Source organism: Natrix helvetica (assembly GCF_964273705.1).
Source record: "Natrix helvetica genome assembly, chromosome: 5".
Taxonomy (NCBI): domain Eukaryota; kingdom Metazoa; phylum Chordata; class Lepidosauria; order Squamata; family Natricidae; genus Natrix; species Natrix helvetica.
Genome location: NC_138551.1, coordinates 14,477,693 through 14,501,074, shown reverse-complemented (window position 1 = coordinate 14,501,074; position 23,382 = coordinate 14,477,693). Strand labels below are relative to the sequence as shown.

Sequence of the window (23,382 nt, the reverse complement as noted above, 5' to 3'; positions counted from 1 at the left end):
TAAGCAATGTACACATATCTCCCATGTCCATAGAAATTACCCTTGTTCAGCCTACCAATTTCAGCACTTAATCATTCCCCATTTTGTTCCAACTACTCACATCCTATCATGCTAGGATTTGTTCCTTCCCATGCTGTCTTATTAAAGTTACATGAGTCAGAAGAATGCTTTTTAATATAAACAATGTTTAATAAAACTATTTCCTGGAAAGATGTTTCTATTTAATCCTCATAAACTATCTCTAAAAGTTTATCTCCAGCTTTATTACATGGCTCCAACCCTTAGATCTTCCAACACTAAATTATAATTAGCAACAGGATGTTGCTGAAATTTATAATGCCACTATAATTAGGGCTGGATACTTTGCACAAAGCAAGGAAGCTTTAGCTGTTCCAAAGGGAAGAATCCAAAATTTGAGGGGGGGGGGAGTGGGAGGAAGATATTAAATTGATATTATCCAGGCCAGCCCAACAGTACTACAAAAAGATTGCTTGACAGTAGTTTAGATTCACCCAAAAAAACTAGCTAACATTACGGAAAATGATCAGTCCCAATTTGGGCAATGTAAGAATTTTGCTCAAGAATAAAAACACTTTGGCTAACCCCTAACCCTAATCAATACAAACTGCTTTCTACCAGAACTGTCTAAACATATGAACACATTTGACAAACCCAAATCATAAATTTTCCAAACGGTTCAATGAACATGTATTACCATTGTACTTGGATTTCTAGAATTATCTTTTATAAAACAATTCAACAATCAATGCTCAGAACATAGTAGTGCTTTAAGTACTAAATATTTAGTTCTTAAGTATTAAATCAGACCTTAAGTTACTATATCTGGACTGCAACATTCCCAGTTACTAGAGGGCAGAAAATACAGAAATTTCTACCTCTTTGCTGCATCCATCTCGATTATTTCAGGATATAAACAGTAGCCCTATACCAAGGGTGTCGAACTCAAAGCCCGGGGGCCAGATCTGGCCCACAGGATGCTTAGATCTGGCCCAAGGCCAGAACAGCAAAGAACTGGCCATTGGTGCCTCTGCCAGCAAAGATGGAGCTCAAGAGGGCCGCGTGTGGCCCTCCCAGGCTCAATTTTCAGCTGCAAAGGCCTCCTGACACCCTCTGTCTGTGAAAACAGAGCTCATTGGGGGGCAGCTGCATTGCGAAAATGCATGGCGTAAGGCACAGATGTCAAACTCAAAGCTCACGGGCCGAATTTGGCCCACGGGACTGGCCTGGAAATAGCAAAGGACTGGCCCGTGGTGCCTCTGGCAACCAAAATGGGGCGCGAGGGGGTCATGTACGCCCCCTATGCCATTTTGGCCAGCTGCGTGCTGCAGGAGGCATCCATCCCATCTCCCTCCCCCCCCCGGCTGACCCAGAGAGAACTACAATGCTGATCCGGCCCTCAAAGAAATCCAGTTTGACACCCCTGGCATAAGGTGAGAAAATATAGTTGTATCCATTTTAAACTAGCACTGTTTCTGTTCTTGCAAATTTTCAAATCTATGCACCATTTCACAAATTGCCTCTTTTTGTTTAAACCTGTCTTTGAGACAACTTTTTTGGTCTTCTTTCTTTTACCAATATTTGTTTTACAATTCAAGCCTCCTTCATTTTCTGTATTTTTCGGCAAACATGTTGAAGAAGTGTGGGGAAAGATGAGACTTGACAACTGTGGAATGTCCAACACTATTTTATTGCGATTTAAACAACGGCAAGCAATACAGGAGAGAAGCCCCTTTCCTTAGCCTGACAGCTATTTATACGAAGAGCTGTCAGGCCAAGGAACCAATCAGGAGCGCAAGTCAGCCCGCCTTCAGCCATGCCGCGCCTGATTGGCTAAGGCGCAGCATGGCTGTTGCTGGCTGACAACAGGGGGAATTCCCCGGTCGTAAGTCGGGGAGGAAAGAATACAATACTCCTTCCCCCCCAGCGAGTACGCATGCGTAGCAGTGGAGCATGCGTAGTCGCTAAGATAGGCTGGGCGGCGACGGACACGCCCAGAACGCCGCAGAACTGGGCAGACCGTCGGAGAAGGAGGTGGTGTCCGTGGGAGCTCCTCCCTGAAGGGAGTGGAGCTCCGGGCGCCATCTTGAAGGCCTACCCCAGCCGGAGGAGGAGGAGGCGGAGACTCTGGAACAGGTAGGCAGGGCCGGGGTGGCGCGGCCGCTGACGGGCTTGAGTCAGGGAACTTTGAATTGTTGCGAGGGACAGGCTGGCCTGATTGAGGGAAGGCCAAAGTCGGTTGCAACGGCGGAGCTGGTAGCCCAACGGGGGCTGAAACGATGGAGGGCTGTGGAAGGCGGAAGGCGCCTGGAACAGTCTCTGGCGAAACCTCTTGCGGCCTGGGCAACTGCCACGGCTGGGGAAACGGGTGCGGCGCCAACCCCAGGGCCTCGGGTGGAATTGGCGAGGCCGACTCTGCGGGGTTGTTGTGTGGATCCAAAGGTTCGCGGCGCCTTAATTGATCCACGTGGCGGCGCCAGTCTGCACCGTCGGCGGTCCGGACCCTGTAAGAGCAGGGGCCGGTTACAAAAGTGACGGTGGCAGGCACCCACTTACTATCCCCGGAGAAAGCCCTAGCCCACACTGGATCGCCCTCACGGAAGGAGCGGGGAGGGGGCCCCAGGTTGCTCGGCTGTGCCTCAGAATAGGTTGGGTGCAACCTATCTAAGGTGGTCCGCAGGCGCCGGCCCATCAGCAGCTCAGCTGGGGTTTTGCCGGACAAGGGACACGGGGTGGAATGCTGAACCAGGAGGTAAGCAGCCACCCTCGTGGGCCAGTCGCCCTTGTCCATTCGGCCAAGGGCGTCTTTGGCCGAGCGGACAGCGCGTTCCGCCCGGCCATTGCTGGCCGGATGATAGGGAGCGACGAGGGCATGCCTGATGCCTTGGGTGGCCAGGAAACCCTGGAACACGGTGGACGCAAACTGAGGACCATTGTCCGACACAACGACGTCTGGCAAGCCGTGGGTGGCAAACAGGCGCGTCAGTGCTCGGACGGTGGCCTCGGCTGTGGTGGAGGTCATGATGATGAGCTCCACCCAGCGCGAGTAAGCGTCCACCACAACCAGGAAAACCTGACCTCGGAAAGGCCCGGCGAAGTCCAGGTGGAGGCGTGACCACGGGCCGCGGGGAATCTCCCACTCCCGCGGCGGGGCCGCCGGAGGCGCTGGACGGGAGACCTGGCAGGTCGAGCACCTGGCAACCCAGGTAGCTATCTCGTCGTCCAGCCGGGGCCACCAGACATAGCTGCGCGCCAATGCCTTCATGCGCGCTATGCCAGGGTGGCCCTCATGGAGGCGAGATAGCACCTGGTCACGCAGTGTGGGTGGAATGATCACCCTGTCTCCCCACAGGAGGCACCCACTGTGAAGGGACAGCTCTAACTGCCTGGCCTTGTAGGGGCGGTGGCCGTCGGACACCGGCCCCTCAGGCCACCCCCGCAGAACCCAGGTCATCACCTGGGAGAGGGTGGGGTCGGCCAGAGACGCTGCCGCCACATCGCCCGCAGAGAGCGGCAAGGCGAGGTCTGCAATGGCCAAAACAGACATGCAAGGCACTGTCTGAGGGTTGGAGACGGGCAAGGGGCAGCGGCTGAGGGCGTCAGCGTGCCCCAGCTGCTTGCCAGGGCGGTAGACCAGGGCATACGAGTATGCCGCTAGGAACTCCACCCAACGTGTCATCCGGGGTGACAGAATGGGAGGGGTCGGACGGTCACCGGCCAGAAGCCCAAGGAGCGGCTTGTGGTCAGTGAAGAGCGTGAAATGCCGTCCGTAGAGGTATTCGTGGAACTTTTTAACCCCGGACACGGCAGCCAGAGCCTCCTTGTCGATCTGGCTGTAGTTCCTCTCCGCTGGAGAGAGTGTCCGGGAATAAAAAGCTATGGGGGCTTCTGAGCCGTTGGGAAGGACGTGGCTCAGGACAGCCCCCAAACCCACGGGGGAGGCGTCACACGCTAGAGTCAGGGGCATCCTGTCACTATATTGGACTAGGACTGCCTCTGACGTCAGCATGTCTTTGACAGCCGCGAACGCATGCGCTTCGCGGCTGCCCCAGCGCCAGGCTGCCGATCGGTCGAGCAACCGATGCAGCGGCTCGGCTAGTGACGCCTTGTGTGGCAAAAATGGTGCGTAGAAATTTAAAAGCCCCAAGAACGACTGCAGCTCCGCCTTAGTGGCGGGGGTGGGGGCGTTCTTGATGGCTGCGACTTTTGCAGGGGTGGGGTGGATTCCGTGGGCATCTATGGAGAAACCGAGGAAATCCACTTTAGGCACAGCAAATGAACATTTGCTGCGCTTTAATTTGAGACCCGCGCCCCTAAAACGGTCGAGGACCTTCCCCAGTACTTCGAGGAGTCCTGAGCGGCTGGATGCAGCGATCAGGACATCGTCGAAATAGGGTACAACACCAGGGAGCCCATGGAGCAAACGCTCCATGAGGCTCTGGAAGATCCCCGGGGCCACGGAAACGCCAAATTGGAGGCGGCGGCAACGGAAAGCCCCTCGGTGGGTGACGATAGTCTGCGCAGCCGCCGCTTCGTCATCCACCGGGAGCTGCTGGTAAGCCTGCGCCATATCCAGTTTCGCAAAAATACAGCCCTGCCCCAGGGAGTGGAGCAGGTGCTGTACGACAGGGACTGGATAGGGGTTTGCCTGAAGGGCCAAATTGATGGTTGACTTAAAATCGGCGCAGAGGCGTATGGAACCGTCGGCCTTCACAGGGACCACTATTGGGGTCTCCCAACGCGAGTAGTCAACAGGCTCCAGTACGCCCTGCGCCAACAAGCGGTCAATCTCCTCATCAACTTTGGCCCTCAAGGCAAAAGGCACCCTGCGGGCCTTCAGCCTAATGGGAGCAACCTGGGGATCTAAGTTAAGAGAGATGGGGGTGCCCTTGTATAGTCCCAGCTGGCCGTCAAAGACGTCCGCGTAGGCGGAGATGACAGCAGCTACGTCAGGGGGTGTGTCTGAGATGGAGTGCACCCCCTGCACGGAGAGACCAAGGGCGGGGAACCAATCTAGCCCCAATAGAGCGGGGAGGGGCTTTTCAACCACTAGGATTGGCAGGCACCCCGAAAACCCCCCGTATTCAACCCTGACTGTATGGCAGCCCAGGGTTGGGATAAGTGACCCCTGATAGTCCCTTAAGGCCACGGGGCTAGCAGACAGCTGGCGTTTTAGGACGCCGGGGCACAGTTTCTGAAAGTCCGCCCAGGCGATTAAGGAGCGGGACGAGCCGGAGTCCACCTCCATTATACAAGGCGTGCCCTCAATGAGGACTGCCGCCTTGATTCTGTCCGCACCTGCGGAGGCCTGGTAGATCGCCTCTGCAGGGGCGGCTGCTGCAGGGCCTGGCTCCACGGTGTAACAGCTGGCCTAACGGCTGGCTGGCGGCGGCGCTGCTGCTGCGGTCCGGCTGTCATCTGCTGGCCTGTGGCTCCCTGGGATGGTGGTGGTGGTAACACAGCACGGCAAACTTGGGCCAGGTGCCCTTTTTTCGAGCACCGGCGGCAGATGGATGCCCGGAATGGGCAGGCTGACCGGTCGTGGCTGCCACCGCAGCCAAGGCAGGCTGTCACAGTCTGGCGCGGAGGTCGCGGATTGCGGCGCCTTTGCAGTTCTGCCAGGCGAGCCACGAGTTCTTCCTCTTCCTCAGCCGGGCTCGGAATGGGCACCAGCTGATCGATGAGGCAGGTTTGCGCTGGGGAAGATTGAAACGGGTGGCGGTCCATCTCAGCAACAGATTGCTCCGACAACTCCGCCGCCCGTGCATCAGCGACCGCCTCTGACAGGGTGATTTCTGGTCGGGCCAGGAGACGCCTCCTCAGCCGTCGGTCCCTGATGCCGCTGACGAATTGTTCAACCAGATTGTCCTCCAAGTCAGGGAACTCGCAGGGAATGGCTGTGGTCCGCAAGGACTGGAGGAACTGGCTGACGTCTTCGTGCGGCTTCTGGACGCACTGACGGAAAGCGTATCGCCTGGTGATCTTCGATGGGGTCGGGGCGTAATGTCCCTTCAGCTTGGCCATCAGCGTGTCCCAGTCTAGGTCGTGGACTGGCACAGGGGCTGCCAACGCCCGGGCGGCGTTGAACATAGGGGTTCCGCAGCTACTGAGGAAGAAGCTGCACTTCTCCTCCATCGGAATACCCCGCTTCCCGTTGGCTCGCAGGAAGCATTCAAAACGCTCCAAAAACCCCGTCCATCCCTCTCCGTCGGTGCCGAAGGGAGCGAACGGGGGAAGCGAAGACATAGCGGCTTGGAGTTGTGCGGCTCGGGGAGCTAAACTCAAGCGGCTGAGTAACAGAGGTCGGGTTCCGTCAGGGTCGTCGCCTCAGCAGGATCCCACCTTCGTCGCCAGTGAAGAAGTGTGGGGAAAGATGAGACTTGACAACTGTGGAACGTCCAACACTATTTTATTGCGATTTAAACAACGGCAAGCAATACAGGAGAGAAGCCCCTTTCCTTAGCCTGACAGCTATTTATACGAAGAGCTGTCAGGCCAAGGAACCAATCAGGAGCGCAAGTCAGCCCGCCTTCAGCCATGCCGCGCCTGATTGGCTAAGGCGCAGCATGGCTGTTGCTGGCTGACAACAGGGGGAATTCCCCGGTCGTAAGTCGGGGAGGAAAGAATACAATACATGTCAATGAACATTTTTTTTTCTATTGCCCACTTTTGCACTTAATCCAAATTCCTTCAGGGCTATTCATTGGTGACCTTTATTATTCACACTTGTAACTCAAATATATAAATAAAACAAAAATCCAATCACACAAGAGAGCTGTATTCATGATATGCTCCCCAGGACTGAATAATTCATATTTGCTGCAATTATTAGTTATCTGGATTCTCCACAATACATAAAACGTGAAGCCACACAAGTTGTCCAGTATTTGCACAATATAAATTGTCTATGGTTTGGCATATATGTGATTAATATATCCCAGAACATGTTATCTTATGTTGAATTACTGGGCTAGTCCATAGTGATTGGCTTGTAGTTCTCACCCATCAGTCATTTTGCTTCCGGACATAATGCAAAACGTACACATCTACCAGGGTGGATAAAAATCAATGTGATTTTTTTTTAAAAAATCATTTTTTTAATTTAAATCAATTTTAATTTAAATCAATTTTTTAATCAAATTTATTTTCATAAAATACTTCTGGAGGAAAAATCTATCTAAAGATAGTTTTCTATTTAAGATACATTAATAATTTAGTTTATTCAGCATGAAATAGAGCTTAGTTATGTAGCATGAGGCTGTATATTCTGAATATTGGGACTATCGGTGAGTCAACAGCAGGTCAGAGGAGGAGGTGCTACAGGACAGAGATGACAGTTGCTCTTTAAACATTATGATTTTAAATCGAGTTGATTTAAATCAAGCCTTTTTACTAGTAAATGTTCAAATGATTTAAACCATGATTTAAATTGACTTGATTCAAATCAAATCCACCCTGACATTTACCTTCCCCTCTCAAATTTCCCAGCTTATTTTATATTTATTTTGAATTTTAAAAATTGTCAGAGGAGATCTGAGGCGGCTAATATTTTTCCTTATAGTTAAGATTATTCTTTAGTCATTCGCCAATACTCCAGAAGCTAATTCCTCCATTCATTATTCATAATTTGCTATAACCGATTGGAATATAATCCCAGTGAATAATAAACTCAATTAGTACACTATGCTAAAATATGCTGTAGTTTGTGTAGCTCAATATACTGGTAGCTTAATATATTATTGGCCAGGTAACAGCATTTTATCTGGGTCTACACAATATATTTAATTAAGTAAATTTTGGGCTTCGTAGCTGCATTCATGTAGCATGCTAAACATAACTGCTCTTAACCTAAGTTTATTGTGAGCTGGTGTGCAATTAGAGGATTGAATCTGATGTGTTGGAACATCAATTCCACAGAGAACGTATAAAATTTTAGCTCAGTTTATTTGCTCTAGTCACTGATGATTTTTCAGTTGCAATCTGCCATTAGCCAGAGAGAATGAAGCCCACAGAAATTCTAAATAAATACATCTGTTGAATCTATGAAAAATAATGGAGGATACTGCACACATCTCCCCATAGAGCATACAGTAATTTCTGCTTTTGGATAGATCTTTAAAGAAAGCATTGAAAGCGGACTGTGGTAACAAATAAGTGAAACAGCAGGAAAGACTCATCCTTTGTATTTGGTCCCGTCTTATTCTCACAAAGGAATAATGGCCAACACTGACAAAAGAGGTGAGGTCACCAACAAGTGATAAAAAGAACCTTCTGGAAGAAATAAAAAGAATAAACTAAGCCTCTTATTACACAAAAAAACAGAGGCTGCTATAAACTGATAACTGAAGTTCAGAATAGAAGTTGGAGGCCAAAAATATTGAAAAAAAATGTGTTGTTTCTATATTAATTTATATTCTACCATTCTTCTTCCCAAAGGTTAAAGCTAACGCACCAATTACCGATACTCTGAATTATCTTAAAATGGTATACTAATTATATCTGTTTATTAGACTTAATTTTATTAGAACCTAAACATATACCTTTTCATTCCATTGTACACACTATTTGATTAATCAAAAATAAACCAGACTTCGTGGTTATGTGAGGATCTCTGCTTTTAATGTTATAAATCTAAAATATTTATTTAGCATTACAAAAGGTCAACCACAAGAAAATTGCATCCAATTGGATGTCAGGCATATGGAGTATTAAATACACAACTTAACAATATTACAAGCCAATGTTATCAAGAAATAAATGAGTCTGCTGGCTCATGCCAACAGTGCATTGAATCCAGCATTTTGTAACACAGAGTAGTAGCTGGCCAAATAAATCCAGAACCAAGCACAGATAGAAAGATGGTGATCATCCTTTTTTTTTACTCCTAAAAATGTATAGGGGGTGGTGCTCATCTCCTTTTCAAAGCCGAAAATCCAGCGCTGTCCAAAGACGTCTCCGTGGTCATGTGGTGGGTAAGCCTAAACACCGAAGGCAAACAGAACGGTTACCTTCCCATCAAAGGTGGTTCCTATTTTTCTACTCACATATTTAACGTGCTTTCAGACAGCTAGGTTGGCAGCAGCTGGGACAAGAAATGGGAGCTCACTCCGCTACGTGGCACTAGGCATTCGTGGCACTAGGCTCACTCCGCTACGTGGCACTAGGCATTCGAGCCGCCGACCTGCCAATCTTTCTGAGTGACAAGCTCAGCACTGAGCCACTCAGCTATATTTAGGGTATGTGCCTGTAATTGCAAAGGTATGAACCAGCTAATGTAATTAAGTCATTGGTACCCCATTCTTCATAAATTTGCCAATCTCCACTGAAAATTGGCGGCCATTTTCAAATCTGCTGCCAGTAAATTTCCAGATGATGATGATGATGATGAGAGGAAGGAGGAGGAGGAGGAGTCCATTCAGTCATTCCAACTCTTGGCGATTCTCTGAACCAGGTCTCTCCACATCTTCCAATCTTGCATGGCTTCTTTGACTTTTTCTATGCCTAGCATAGCTGGTGTTAGCTTTTATGGTATCCAGCCACTGTATTTTTTGACAGCCTGGTTTTCTTTAACCACTAACTCTTTCAACATTAATTGCTTTCTCTAGTGAATTCCCCCACATGACTTGGCCAAATTTATAGCTAGCTATGACTATGATCAATTGCATCTATAATAATTAGCTTCAACATATAATTTACATTTTTCATGAGATTAATTATGCTATACTTACATACCTCTGTAAGACGGGTGTCAAACTTGATTTCATTGAGGGCCACATCAGGGCTGTGTTGGGGGGAAGCTTGGGGGGGGAGACAGGGGGCCCTGGCCAAAGAGGGGATGGCCAGCTCTATGTCACTCGTCGGGGCCGCCACTGGTGGCCCATGTGGGCTCCCAAGCTCAGTTTTTGGCTGCGACGGCCTCTTGCAAACCCTCTGCCAGCGAAAATGGAGGTTAGGAGGGCCACAGGCAGCCCTCCCAAGCTATTTTTGCTGGCAGAGGCACCATGGGCCTTTGGTGTTTCCAGAGCGGCACACAGGCCATATCTAAGCACCCTGCAAGCCAGATCTGGCTCCTGGGCCTTGAGTTTTACACCCCTGCTCTATAATGGCCCAATTTAACTAATTTCTACAGGATCTGTAAGTGCAGTAATCAGAAACGGACACAGCTTTCTGTTACTTTCAGTTGTTTTCCTGTTTTGCATTGCACAATGGGATAATATTTTTCACAATGAAAAATTGTGAAAAATTTTAACCATTCATTCTGATTTCTATGACTCCTCCACATTTAGAGTCCCCTTTTCAAATGTATATTTGAAGCTTGGATATTTTGTTCTTGATTAAGCTCCAATTTGCAGGGGGTGTTTTGCAAGTTTCTGAATTGAATTTCTGTGTCCAATCAGGAAAAACTGCATTTTTATATGTATATTTATATATTCACTGGCATACAAGTTAAACCAAAGTATAAAATCTACAGGAAGATCTAAGGGAAGAACATGATACATTTTGAATTCAAAACAAGCACAGGTAGTTCTCAACTCATAACCACAACTCAGATTAGTATTTCTGTCGTGAGTCAGTGCAAGTCATCAAGCCAGTCATCACATGACTGGGCCCAATTTTCCCACCATTTTCACCAAAGTCATTAAGGGAATCACACAGTTAAGGCAATCATGTAAGACAGGGGTGTCAAACTCGTGGCCCATGGGCCGGATGCGTCACGAACTGGCCACACCCATGCCCGGTTTAGCGAAGGGGGGAAAAGTTGCAATTTGTCACGTGACGACACGAGTTTGACACACCTGGTGTAAGAAATAGGCTCTTAAATTGACTGCTTGTTGGAAGCCAACAGGGAAGTCACAAATTGTGATCATTTCACTGTAATACTGCAACCTTCCTAAATACAAGCCAGTTGCTAAGCACTTGAATTGAGATCATGTGACAGCAGAGAATGGATCATCGCTTTTTATGAGGTTACCATAACTCTGAACCGTAGTTCAATGGATTTAAGTCAACGACTACCTATATATAAACTACAGGTAATCCTCGACTTACGACTACAATTGAACTCAAAATTTATCTTAAGTCAAACATCTTTTAAGTGAGTTTAGCCCCATTTTATGACTTTTCTTGCCACTGTTGTTGAGTCAACCACTGTAACTGTTAAAGTTAATAACACGGGTGTTAAGGGAGTCTGGCTTCCCCATTGATTTTGCTTGTCAGAAGGTCGCAAAAGCTGATCACATGACCCCGGGACATGTCATAAATAGAAGTCAGTTGCCAAGCATCCAAACTTGGATTGTGTGACAAGTGGGATGCTGCAGTAGTTATAAGTGTGAAACATGGTCATAAGTCAGCACCATTAAAACTTTGAATGGTCATTAAATGAACTGCTTTTAAGTCGAGGACAACCTGTACTCATCTGTGATTCAACCCTTTTTTTATAAAATTTCTTCTCCTGAACACTGGTTAAAACCTTAGTGTACAATTTTTTTATCCTATTTACTGGACCCTAAATAATGTTATATGATTAATGTATTTTTACAATGACTATGATAATGATCTATCACTATTGCTGTATGTACACTGAGAGCTTATGCACCAGAGACAAATTTCTTGTGCGTCTGATCACACTTGGCCAATAAAGAATTCTAATTCTAAATATTGCTGAGGTAAAATCTACATAAATGTATAAATACCCTCCTTCTCTAAAGTGTTCAAGGTAGTGTGGTGCATATAGACTCTTCGCTTTTTATTATTTATGTCCATTATCATATACCAGATGCCATAAAAGCATAAACAAGGACTAAGCTAAATGAATTTATATCCTTCAAATTATATTTCAGCACACAAGTGTTACATTTTCAGATTTCTAGAGAACAGGAAAAAAAATGGCTTAACCCCCCCTTTCCTCTATTCGGTTCACAATGGTTTTGAAGAACAAATAGAACAGTTATATCAATCCTTACCTAACCATGAAAAATTGACTAATATATATGGATTCACTTTAGGAACTAACTGTACTGCCAAGCCTCATTTTTCAAATATCAGGTCAATGTGTTTCCCAAATTACTGCTCACTGGTTTCCAAAAGCATTCACAGTAGCTAAATAATAATTATCAATCAAGGGAGAAATGGAAGCATTCAAAGGTTCTTTTAGGTACTCCAAAAAGGGTTGGGGAATTTTTTTTTAAAGTAACGGGAAATATCTTTAACAAAAAAACTCTGCTCAGAAGACCTCTTCTTGATGAAAAAAACCTTTTGCAGAATTAAACACTCTAGTTCTAGTTACCTAATACTTTCTGTAAACATCTAGTATGCTAATAAAAAGGAGGCAATGAACTGTTCAAGCAAGGATACATAAAACAACATAGAGTTACACAATGTTCATGCAAGCAACTATTACTTAATTTCACAAACACCAACCAATCCATTATTTGGACCTTCCATTACCTTCTTTTCCACCCTCCACAAATTCATTCATACCATTTAGTCACCTCTCTTCTGTCTTGGTTTGGTAAGACACAAATTTCTTTCAAAAAAGAAAGCTTAAGAAATTAAAATGCTAAAGTTTACCAAATAAAGGGAAAAATGAAATGGGCCAAATAAAAATCCTCATCTCAAGCTTATGTGCTTAATGTTTTAGAAGTTTTGAGATTAGGAGGGGAGCTAGATAAGGTGTAAATTATTTTAAGGAAAATAAAATTATTCATTGCTGAGATGGATTGAGAAAACAGCATGGTCAGCTGTAAATCCTGCTGAAACAGACTTTTTCTATCAAGAGAAGTCCTACATTTCAGAAATAATGTGTTGCGTTGTAGAAAAAGTCCCAAATTGTAATCACAATTTAATTCTGACCACGTTTTGTACTAAAACATGACATGGACTGTTGGTTTTAGCATTTTTGCAAATCCAGATACAATGGTGCGGAAACTAAAGTATAGCTTTTTTAAAAATTAATAGATAATAATTTATTAAACCGTGGTGTAATGCAATGGGAGAATCATGACACAGTTTAACTATTTATTACACAGATTCTAAGCACTGGGCCAATTCTAAATAATTTGCTTGTATAAAATATAATATTGATTCTGTCCATGAAACAACACAGTTATAGTAAGCAAGGAAAAAAATAAAGCTGCATCCCAACTTTTAACCTCAGAAACTGCTACCGCTTACAAATAAAAGCTCCATAATGCTTCAACATTTTGCCCACTCAGTTTTAAAACCACTTTTTCTGAATATATTCTAAAAGAAAAAGACTATCATATTTTCCCCCAAAAAAATCACATGCAGTAAAATATAGGTACTCAGCATGCCTACAATTGAGGCCGAATTTCTGTTGTTAAGTGAGACAGTTATCCCATTTTACAACCTTTCTTGCCACAGTTAAGAGAATCACTGCAATTGTTAAGTTAGTAACATGGTTATTAAGCGAATCCGGCTTCTCTATTGACTTTGCTTGTCAGGTCCCAAAAGGTGATCAAGTGGGACACTGCAACTGTCATAAATATCAAACAGTTGCCAAGCCTCTGAATTTTGATCACGTGGCCATGGGGATGCTGCAAGAGTCGTGTGAAAAATGATCATAAGTCACTTTTTTCTGTGCCGTTGTAACTTTACAGTCACTAAATGAACTGTTGAGAGTCGAAAACTATCTGTTGTGAAGGCCAAACTGCCCCTTTGAAAAAGATGCTTAGAAACTGCACATTTGTGCTTAAAATCTACCGTATTTTTCAGATTATAAGACACACCAGAGTATAAGACGCACCAAGGTTTTGAAGAGGCATTTTTTTTTAAAAAAAAGTGTTTACACTCTGCAAACCTCGCAAAAACGGGCCCGCTTTTTTCCCCCCAAAAGGGCATAAATAGCCTTTAGGAGGCTTGTAGAGTGCTCCTGGGAGGTGAGGGGCAAAAAGGAGCAAAAACGGCTTGTTTTTTGCTCATTTCTGCCCTCCCCAGCCCCCAGGACCTCTCTGAAAGCCTCCAAAAAGCTATGCATGGCCATTTTGATGAAGGGGACTGGGTTTCGGGTGGCAAAAAATGTTGTATTCAGTGTATAAGACGCACCCAGATGTTCAGCCTCTTTTTTGAGGGGAAAAGGTGCATCTTATACTCTGAAAAATATGGTACATTTGATACCTGATAAAGATATAAATTCTCTGCGAAGTTACTCTTGTTTTCTTTCATGTCTGTTCTTCCCAGGAAATGTTATAATAGAATTAGTTTTTATATTTTAAAAAAATGCTATTATTGTGCCACTTTGCATGTAATTCATGGAAACAGTGGGATGAATTAGAATTGCTTATTATAATTTGTGAAAGCTAAAATTTAAAAACAACATTTACAAGGCTACTCAATACAGATGCCAAAATATATTTTGCATCATCTACACCATTATGTTTATTCTGATCCTTGTTTTATTTATGAATCACCTTTTTCTAAGTAGCCAAGTGGTAGGCAAAGATAAATTTTCAAAAGAACCCTGCATGTATTCAGAAGACTGAAATAAAATTTTAACTATTAAATCATTATTTGGCTTCCTAAAATGGAGAAAAATGTGTAATGTTTTTCCTTAATTGTACTGCCTTTAGTGAAAAGGCCCTGCCCTTATTTCATAACACCACAGCAAAATAGCTAACTGACCGTGTTTATTTATACATCTCCTGAAACTACTGTCTGATAACAACAAAATGCTGTGCTAACATAGGCTTAATTCCAGCACTTTTGATGTAAAATAATATATCAAGGTAAGGATTCTGCACAAATGTACTCTTCTTTAAGAAAAAATTGGATGTTCTTTAGGTTTTCCTTGCAAATAAAATATGAGAGTTCATTAAAAAGTATGTTAAAACATGCACAGACTCGTTTTTAATTTTCAATCCACCATATTCTGCTAGGATTTTCAACAATCAATAAGCCTAGATTTTTTTTCTTTTTGACCTTTTTTCCCTTTCCTTCCTGATGGAGTTGGGGTGACTGAGTGGAGCTGAGCATTTACTGGCCAGATGCCCTTCCTGATGCCTACATGGAGATCGCAGCAGATATTTTCTCTTTGCTCCCTGAGAGAGAAACAACTGTTGCTGCCTAGGATAGAACTCTTAACCTTCCAAATGGGATACAAGTGTCTTCACCGTTAGGCGACCATGCCACTCAGTCAATAAGCCTAGATAACATAAAATATCCACCATACAGGTAGTCCTCATTTAGCAATCACAATTGCAGCAGGCAACTCAGTCATCAATTGAAGCAGTCATTAAGTCAAACTGCAATCTTGATTATGATTTCACTTGAGCTTTGTTGAAAAGGATGTAAAAGCAAGGAATGGTTATAAAAGTTATTTTATCATCTTCATACTGCAGTCACTAAACAAGACAGTCACTCAACGAGGACTTTCAGTAATTATAATGTATTAATACATTAACAATCCCCAACCTAGATAGAATACCATTTTCATTTGACTGAAACTGTTGACCGAAATATGGTAATAGACCACCATTTATGCTTTCCATTGTTGTGCAAACTTGCCATTTGTGACTCAGCCAAAACAATGTTTGAACAGTGGCTTAGCATTAGTCCAAATGAGTCAGAATGCCTGACTTTACACAGCCTGCCTAGATATGATTTGCTTATCTTGAATAAACAATTGGCTGGGTTCAGACATAACAGCTAAAATATGTATTTGCAAAGTACCCTGGGAAATGCATTTAAAATTCTCTTTTTCCCTGGTATAAAAGCTTGCAGGCCATCCTGACTTAAGTTCAAACAACATATGGAGTCAAACTGAGCCACCCACATTTCAGCTTAACATGAACCTAGCACTATTTTTATGAATTATCCTAATTATCACTTGAGGTAAAAATTACAGGAATTCCTGCATTCCCACAAGCTAAATTTTAAAGCATTTTGCATTTGGACTTTAGCATCACTTTAGCATTTCAAAGAACCAAGCATTCATTGTTACTGGAACCTGAAAGAAACTACTAGCTTCTGAAACAACTTATCAAATAACCAAGGGGTTGAAGCACGTCATGTAAGCAGAGTCACCTGGTGTTCAAGCTAACTTCCCTATAACTGACAGATATTCACCTTTTTGTTACAAGCAAGTCAGCTGGGAATGAAGACATTCATCTGAATCAGCCATCAAAACATGCCTATTAATAGTTTCCTTAACCTCCACCTACCCTTTAGAAGTAGCAAATGTATCCCGGGTGCTCACAATTATTACATGGGATAGAAGTCCTGGCATTTCCTGATTGGTAAAGCATCTCTACGAATTTGACTTTTATAGATCCAGCCTTAACATATCTCCAATTTGTGTTGAATTAATAGGAAGCACACAAATGTTGGTGCTGAAAAGCAAAGACATGTTGAATAGTCCTTGAAACTTTTAAGTAATGGGGGATAAATCTGAGGGGGAAAATATAACTGAAAGTTTTGTTTTGTTTTGACAGGGGTTGAATTCATGTATCAAGTTAAATTATGGTCTGCAAATTAAGCCACGCTTAATTCATGCAACACCTAAGACCAAGGATTAAGGCAGTGTTTTGTACCCACTCATGTTAAAAGTGACAATATATGCTTCAAAAAATCCCTGAACAAATGAGTAGCCTATTGTCATTTTAATGCATATCAATTTTACCAGAGGTTTAGGAATCACTCCCAAGCTCCAAATTCCAAACCGCCAAAATTTGTAACCTACAATATAGTTAATGCATATTCACAACTTCAAAAAACAAATCCAAAATGGTAGCCAATCTATTTGTTAAGCAGCTGCATACATATGTGCCCACTTGTTAACCAAAGCCTTTATTAGCATGCCATGCAAATACTGCCTACACTATGGGAACTCAATGACTGTCATTTAGAAAGTATGATTTACAGCTTTGTGTAAGGTAGAAAACCAACTAAGAAGCCATGTGCTAGCATAGTGTGTGAACCCAAAGTATAAGTTAAACATTAGTTTTCTTTGGTGGGTAGGTAGGATTTAAATCCAATAAATAATTATGAACTCCAGTTCTATTCTAAGTATAACGTCTTGCACAAGGAAGCCTTTTGTTATTTTTGTTGTATTTTATATATTTACCTTATAATAACCAGATTTTTAAAAGGAAACCTATGAACACTAAGGTATTTTTTTACTGTGCTGTTACATCACAATAGAAGCTGTTTTCACAGTCCTTAACCCAGTTAACTGGATCAACTCATTTTCTGGGTTCACGCGATGATAAATACTCAATCATGTTAACCAAATAAGCTAAATCTGCGCAATATACACTGAGTTACCAAAACAACAAGCCACAGTTGGTGTACACAAAGGCATTTGCCAGTTCTTTATGTGAAAGATCACATGTAGGTGAACAGTCAAAACTGGCTGTATATGCAGATGCAGATGCCTCGATATACATAAAAATATCATTTGTAGTGTATCTCCTAAAAGCAGCATGCTGGGATGTGTGTTCAAAACAGGCAAGACTGCAATTTCACCACTGCAAATATCGTATTTTTCGGAGTATAAGACTTTTTCCCACAAAAAAGAGGCTGAAAATCTGGGTGCGTCTTATACACTGAATACAGCATTTTCTGCCTCGAAACCCCGCCCCCTTCACCAAAATGGCCGTGCACTGCCTGTAGGAGGCTTTCAGAGCTCCTGGGGGCTGGGGAGGGCAGAAATGAGTGAAAAACGGGCCACTTTTTGCTTAATTTTGCCCCCCCCCCAGCCTCCAGGAGTACTCTATAAGCCTCCTAAACGCTATACATGCAATTTCTTTGACAAAAAACAGGCCCCGTTTTTGCAAAAAAACAAGCCATTTTTGCTTGTTTTGGGGGGGGAGCAACTCCCCAGGAGCACTTTGCAAGCCCCCTAAAGGCTATTCATGCCTTTTGGGGGGGACGGGCCCATTTTTACAAAAAATGAGCTGTTTTGGGGAGGTTTGCAGAGTGCAAAAATTTTTATTTAATTTGCCTCTTCAAAACCTTGGCGTCTTATACTCCAAAAAATACTGTAATAATAATAATCCGTTTATCCAAGGATGCTGCAAAAACCTACAAGATGGCAGTCATGCCATTATGAGTATGACACCATCTTGTTCGTTTTCTGATCCCAAATACGTCCTACATCTCTACATGAAATATTAGTTAACCAATCTGTTCCTATTTTCTTGGTTAAATGTTGGGCTATAATTCCTTTAGCTGCCATTCAACCCAGCCAATGGAACATTAGCCATCAATTATGAGAATTGTAACTCAAAAGACTTGGGTATTATCAGAAAAGTTATATTTAGCTCTCACAGCTTATAGTTTATTGGCAGACATCTCCCATAAGTGGGTCAATTATTTCTTAAAATATTCAAATCCTTTCATCTCTCATCCACAAGAATTTTACAGGAATCACAACTGCATCTACTGAAGGATAGGTGTGAAAAATCTTCCACTAAGGAAGGTCCATAATCTATCATCTCTGTTCATGATTTATATACCTAAAACCACTCTACAATTGACTAGAATTGTCCCATGAGTAAAGAACTTCTATAGCAGTGAGTTCATACACAATATAGTGGTCAACAACATATTATCTAGTTATGAAATGTGTAAGTTCATTATAAATTGTAGAAAAAAAAATCCCTTTCGCCCCCTTCATAAATGTACTGCCATTAAGGTCTCCAAAAACGTCATGGCTACGAAAAAAAATTGTTTAAATGTGAAAAATTATTTTTATTTTTATTAAATTTGTTTGCCACCCATCTCACCGCAAAGCACTTAGGGTTTGCCACTGGCCGCTAACTCATAACCATGAAGCACCACACAAAGCTTCATTTTTCCTGAATGAAAAATCAAGGTTTCTAAGTGGGTTTGTTTCCATTGCAAAATCTTATTGAATTACAAAGAAAATCAATAGAAATATCAACACTTCGGTTTGCCCTTCACACTTAATTCTATGTCTATTGTTCCATTCAGTTGTTCATGATTTCTAAAATGTATTATAGTACACATGTTGTGGGAAGCCAGCCAACTCAAAACTCAAATTTCAGGCCAAAACATAGTTTAACAAACATGGTTTATAGCATTAAGGGATGATTCAAGACTATCACCATGTACTCTACTTACGACAACAATTTAGCCCAAAATTTATGTTGCTAAGCAAGGAAGGTGAGTTTTTGCCCATTATACAACCTTTTTGCCACAGTTCAGCAAATTATTGCAGTTCTTAACTGAATCACATTCCTTAAGTGAACCTGGGTCCCCCCCTCCCCCAATTGACTTTGCTTGTCAGAAGCCAGTTGGGAAGGTTACACAATGGTGATTCATAACGCCAGGTAAGTGCAACCATAATAAATTCATGACAGTTACCTGAATTTTGATAATGTGACCATGGAGAGATACTGCAACAATCCCAAGCATGAAAACCAATCATAAAAGTCACATTTTTCAGTGCAGCTGTAACTTCGGTCACCAAACAAATTGTTGTAAATCAAAGACTATCAGCAAAATCCAATGTTTTTTTAAAAAAAGAACTGCAACATCTAGGTGTAAGAATGTTATAACTGTCTAAAGGCCAGCATGTTATTTGTCCATATTGGTTTTTCAAATCTTTCCTTCTCAATCATATCCATATTTAGAGGGGAAAAAGTTTTGCTGTTTTCCTAGTATTTTTGCGTCCCACCACAAAGGGGAAAAATATGGAATACTTCTATATAAGTTAAAAGTTAAGTGTAGACACTCCATGAAACCATCTATGACCCATATATATTTTTGCCTAGTCTTACAATTTCTCACTGGTTCAATGTGGCATGCCATCTGAGGAAACTGGGTTAATCCACAAATCTATGTTTTGGTGAAGAATGGGGTACTCAGATCCTGCAAACACATCTACTTTTATCAACCTTACTCTGTTATCAACAAAACTTCCAAGTTTGAGGCCTAGTCCAAGTCCACAACTCTTTCCCCAAATTTTTGAATAAAATGTGCTTTTAAGAGGAGAGAGAATATCATGTCCAGGCAATAAATAAGTAAAATACAATTGAGATACAACGCCAAGACAGATTACATACAAGTTTCTGTATTATTCCTGTTCATGAATCAAAACTGAACTTCTACTTAAGTCTGACTGAAAAAGAAACCCCAAACTACACTACTGAGGTTAAATAGAAAACCTTCCTCCTACTCACTCCCCCAAATCCCAGACTGATTAAAAAAATGAGATTTCTACAATGCCTCATATAAATGAAATGCAATTCCCTTTACACCAGCAAAAAAAAAAATTTAAAAAGGAGGAAGGAAGTGAAGCACATGTAGGAGTCAGAAATTCCAGGCAATTCAGGGACACTCTTTAATAGACATTTTGTCCAACCACTATATACCAAGCAAAGTTCAGGGTTTGTTTTTAAAACAACTTCCACACTCCAGAAAATCCACAGCCACGGTTGTTTTTCTAGTTTGGCTCTCTCTCTTCCCCTGGTTTCCCTTCAGCCATTGAATAATCCGCCTCTTTTTCCACTAAAGAGCCAAAAGGATAATTAAGTGAATTACATTTACCATGGCAGGTAGATGATTAACCAGATCTAGTTCTGCACTGCAAATATATATCCTTCTTTCAAAGCATGCCATTAAAAGAAGAAAAAGAAAAGAAATTGCACCGTTCACTGATACGATCTTGAGACTTTTTACACGTGGAAGAGAACAGGGTAAAGCCACCCTGATTTCAAAACTAGGCCTTTATAGCCATGCAACTCTTGAATTTTGCACCATTGTTTTCCCAGGGACCAAAGTTCATTCCAGAACTTGGCTATTAGAATATAGTTTACGATTCTGCCCCTGGAGCAGTTTTTTTAAAGGGTTTTATTTTGCTCCAATTTCCCAAACAGCGTCCACAAAAGCCAATTATTATTATTATCCCAGAAGATACAACAGCCTAGATTTTAAGGGGGGAAGGGTGTGCAAAGAAGCCATCAAAAGCCCTTCCCCCCCCCTTTATTATTTTGCAAAGACACAGCAAAAAGCCACTGCTAAGCTCTTCCCCCTCCCCCACCGGTGAGTTCACTCTGCCACATTCCTCCCCCTCCCCCACACCGCTTGCAAACAAGACATTTAAGGCGCAAAACCTCATCCAACAAAACTTTTCTTTCAACCCACACTTTAAATACCAATCATTGGGGGGGGGGCGTGAAACAATAAATTCTACTGACCTTTTCTTGTTTGGGGGGGAAAAAAAGAAAAAACAACCCTGCACGCACAAGCAAAACACACTTCCGAACTTGGATCTCTTTTTTTTTACAAGACACCTCTCCGTGTGTGCGTGCGTTTCCTTCCAGCAAGAATATTATACATACATATATATGTATATCCGCCGATGCAAAATATGTATATATATATATTTTTTTTAAAAAAACTCTCCTCTGGCCCAAATCGTCTAAAAATAGGCAATCAAGCCAGCTTGCTTCATAATGGCTGCTGGCTTTGCATTTATTAGTGCAAAGGCTTCTCTTCTTCTCTCCCACCTCCCCACCCCCTACACTTGCCCAAAACGCGATGAATCAACACTTTCCCCTCCCCACCACCAATGTTATTTTTTTTAATTAATTAAAAAGATCAGAAGAGAGTGAGTGGGGGTGGGTGGGTTGAATACACCTCCGGAAAAATGAGCCCCCCAATAATAATAATCATGATAATAATGATAATAATAATACTAAAAGAGGTCGAAAAAGATTAAAGTTAAAAGACAGTCTTTCCCAAAAGGGGGAGGGGGGCAATGCTTGTTACACTTCTGCCCCTCCCCCACGCGTTGCTTCCTCCAACTAGCTACAAACACAGGCGCCCCTCCCCCCAGCCCTGCCCCCCCCCTCTTTTCCTTCAATTCCCTTTCCAGCAACGCCCTCCCTGAACTCTCCCCCACACACACACACACACGAAATAACCCCTTAAAATACACTTTAGGGGCGCCTGGGATTATTTCCTAGCTTGCCACTGGATATTGAACTGCGCAGAGGGTACAAGGCAAACATGCACAAACATGGGAAAAGGGGGAAAGCGGAGAGGGGGGAGGGGGGGAGGTTTAAGAGAAACACTTTTTTTAAAAAAAAATTCTTACCTTGCAATTGATGGGCTCAGTATGGCTCTCCGCCCCCCCTCCTTTTGCAATGGAGGCAAAAGAGGAGGAAAAAGCCCCCCACGCTGACACACATAGAGCTATATTTCATGCAGCTTCCTCCTTCTTCTTAAGAGGTATAATATATGGGTTTGCAATTGCGGGTGCAGCCCAAAGGGGGGGGGAGAAGGGGGAGAAAGAAGGGGGGGGGAAAGACTTCCAAGTAGCCACCGGGAAAAGGGGGGGGGGAGGGTTGGAAATGCAATGTATTCAATTATGACCCGAGTCTGGGTATGAGAGTGTGTTTGTGTGTGTGTGTGTGTGTGTGTGTGTGTGTTGAGAGAGAGAGAGAGAGAGAGATGGTGCTGCTGGAGGAGGGGGATGGGAAGCGAGAAGAGGAGGGGGGAAATTATAGATTAAGTCCCAAGGAAGGAGGAGGAGGAGGAGGCAATCAAAGGAGAAAGGGGGGGGAGTAATGCTTTATGTGTGTGCGTGTGTGTGATTTCGATTGAAGAGGAATTGAGGCAGAATGTAAAAGCTGTTACTAAGGGAAGGAGCCAAAACCGCTCTGAACAGCCAACGGCGCTCAGCAACTGGGGAGAGGGAAGGTGGCCGGCCGTACAGAAATGAGCAGGGAGAAAAAGAGAGGCGCTCTTGCACACACACACACGCACGCACATAAAAGCACGCACAAACACAGACACAGGGAAGGGGGAAGGCGGTCAGGCTGCCGAGGCCCGGCCTCCCTCCTTCCTTCCCTTCGCTCGCCTTCTTTTCGCCTACTTCCTGCGAAAACAAACCAGATTGGATTCCAGAGGAGGAGGAGGAGGAGGAAGGTTGGAGGCAGGGCGCAGAAAAACACATCTGGATTCGCAAACAACATTTAAGAGGATTGGGGGGTGGGGGTGGAGAGAGAACCCGGAGCCGTGCAATAAATAAATACATAGAATTGATTTTATTTAGGCAGGGCGCTAAAATTGCAAAGCGCTAGCAAATGGGGGAAGGGGAGAAAATGGGTGGGTGGGGGCAGCTTCTTTCTCTGCTCGTCGGGAATTTCCCTGGAATGGTGTGTGTGTATACACATGTGTGTGTGTGTACAGGAGGAGTCATTTTAGGTTTTGGGTGGTGGGGTTTGTTGTTATTTTTAATGATGATGTTTGGTGGATTAATAGATGGGTTTGTTTGGGGGAGGCGGGTGGGCGGCCTTTGGGAAGTGGTGGACCGAATAGGAAAGAAGGATAAATCAAATAAGCATTATAACACAGAAAGAGAGAGAGAGGTTGCCA

The 23,382-nt window shown here is 43.5% G+C and overlaps 1 protein-coding gene across 4 annotated transcripts in view; it reads right to left on the bottom strand.

Annotated features, from left to right (window-relative positions):
• The window catches only part of TBL1XR1 (TBL1X/Y related 1), a 271,416-nt gene extending 248,554 nt beyond the window's left edge, over window positions 1–22,862 (bottom strand). For 3 of the 4 annotated variants that reach the window (XM_081954230.1, XM_081954231.1, XM_081954229.1), the window contains exon 1: window positions 22,100–22,862. The gene's annotated coding sequence lies outside the window, so the exon portion shown is untranslated. Of the gene's footprint in view, window positions 1–20,372; window positions 20,392–22,099 lie in introns of those variants that run through there. The other variant, XM_081954232.1, reaches the window with a different exon arrangement.
• Between the last annotated feature and the right edge of the window lie 520 nt (window positions 22,863–23,382).